Raw genomic sequence first — 2,490 nt, 5'->3', positions numbered from 1 at the left:
ATATAAGCAGGAGGTTAGCCAGGAGAAAGAAGCCAACTTAGAGACAGTAAAGGAGAATCGGAAGCTCATCGACAAATATGAAAATGATATTTCTGATCTAAAACAAGAAGTAGAAAGCTATAAGCAGGAGATTAGCCAGGAGAAGGAAGCCAACTTAGAGACAGTAAAGGAGAATCAGAAGCTCATCGACAACCTGAGAGCAACTATTGTCCTCCAAGAAAACACTATGAAAGAAATCAAAATCCTGCAGGAGAAGGAAAGTTGTGCCCAAGCTGAGATGGAGAAAGTTAAAGGGTTGTACCTGGAGCTAAACAACCGGTATGACACCGAAGTCACTGTGCTAAAAAGACAAGGTGAAAAATACCAGCAGGAGATGAGTTGCGTAAAAGAGGAGTTGAAAAAAGCAAAAGAAAATCTACTGCTGCAAGACAGAGCTGAGAAAGAAGATAAAAATCACACCACCGTTTTCAAAGATGAGGAAGATTCACAGAACCCGGTCGACCTGGTGAAAGATTCAAGTCAAGAGGTTTCTTGTGGGAAGGAACCCTTAGGAGAATCTTTACCTGGTTGTTCCACGGATCTGGAACCCGAAGAGACTGAGACCGCAGGAGAAAATGTCCCGGAGGATTTGGACAATAAATATAATGAAACCACAGATGGTAAAAAGAAAAAATCGAAATTTTCCATTTGGAAAAAAATTCGTAACACCTTCGGGTTCAAGAAGCCAAAAAAGTGAAGATAATCAAAATCAGGTGAAATGTTCTTGATTTTGATGGAGGTTGTTGCCTGTGTGTACGGGGGCGCCCTGCAACCCTCCGTCAAGAGGAAATTTAAAACTTCAAGTCCCCCCACCCCACGCTCCATTGACAAACTAGAAAATAGATCCTTTCCCAACCCAATTGGAAAAAACGTGGGCAGCACGGTGGTGCAGCGGCTAGCGCTGCGCCTTCACAGAGGCAGTCTGTGTGGAGTTTGCATGTTCTCCCCGTGTTTGCGTGGGTTTTCTCCGGGTGCTCCGGTTCCCCCCACATCTCCCAAAACATGTCGGTCAGGTCAGTTGGTCACTGTAAATTGCCCCAAAAGAGTTTAAGAAACTCCAAACACATTAAACATGTAAAATGAGTTGAATTAGCCGTCCGTTAGCCCTTTTCCCTTCGCTGTTTCAGTGGAAGACGGCACAACAACACTTGGCTCAATGTTTATGGGTCATTAACCTATAAGGATTTCCACCAAGCCAGGGGCGGATCTAGAAAAATATTTATGGGGTGGCAAGAGGGGGGCAGGGATGTTTTGAAACAATGCAAGTTAAAAACAATATTGTTTTTAACTTGCAATGTTTCAAAATGAGCTTCATGTAGCACCGAGGCTTGAATACAATTTCTTAATGTAGTATAGTTAATTATTTTTACGTCTTTCATACTCCTGCTAATTGATGTGTATTGCTGGACTGGACAGCACCTACTGGTCGCTATGTGATTTACTGTGTCCAGAAAACCATTTTATCCCAATACAGGACAAGGAGAAATCTGTCACGAAAATATTAGTAGACCAATCATTTGTTATTATATATATCTATTAAATACGACTTAAAATAAAGATTAGAAAACTGATGTTTGATTTGATCAATTCTCCATGATACATAAACAGTTTAGTTTCTGTTAGTTCTGTCAAGATGCAAGGGGCAAATTTCTATTTATATTGGTCAATTGTTTTATTTTAAATACGCAGTAGGAGCCGTAGTTTGACGACTGTTATAAATATCACCACGTTTTGCGCACACAGGGGATTAGCTCAGTTTTTGTCGCTTGTTTTTAGGAATTGCAGCAGCTGCAGTGTGCCACAATAAAGCTGATAAACAGGTGAAGAACCAAACTAGACAGAACCACTTCTGATTGTTTGCCAAGCCAAACATCCAATAAAAGTTCCACCAAGCCACTACTGAGGCACTGGGGTCATGTTTCTCGACATGGGCAAAAGAAGGTTCAATTTCCAAACTTATTGATTGTTCTTGGTGATTTATTTTCCTCTTTCACCAAATAGTTACAGAGTTTAAACTTTCATTTGTTCTCATGCTACCACTCTTGCTCTGGTAAAAACCATCGGCCCCAAACCCAAATGCCTGCTGGTCCTTCAGGCCCCTACACCTATAGAAAGTGGACTGACCCATATTACTTCCTGTCTAAATTTAGAAAATAATAAAACAAAACAATAAATAAAATCAACAATTATCAACCTACAAATAAACTCTGTAAATAATACAAAAAATTGAAATGTAAGAATAAAGTAACTAAATTAAAATGGATAAAGACATAAAGGAAAAATGGCTCCATCAACTTCTATTCCGCCTTTTCTCGCTCTGTATGTCAGTATTACGCACGACCCGTTGCCATGGCAACCGACAAACAACAGGTCAAAGAGCAGATAGAGCAGGGATTACCGATCAGGGGAATCAACACCAAAAAGCAAACATTTCCCACACAAAAAAGTAGC

This window comes from Poecilia latipinna, unplaced genomic scaffold (genome assembly GCF_001443285.1).
Source record: "Poecilia latipinna isolate Pla-1442-1.1 unplaced genomic scaffold, P_latipinna-1.0 Scaffold104, whole genome shotgun sequence".
Classification (NCBI taxonomy): Eukaryota; Metazoa; Chordata; class Actinopteri; order Cyprinodontiformes; family Poeciliidae; genus Poecilia; species Poecilia latipinna.
Note: the sequence above shows the minus strand (reverse complement) of the source record.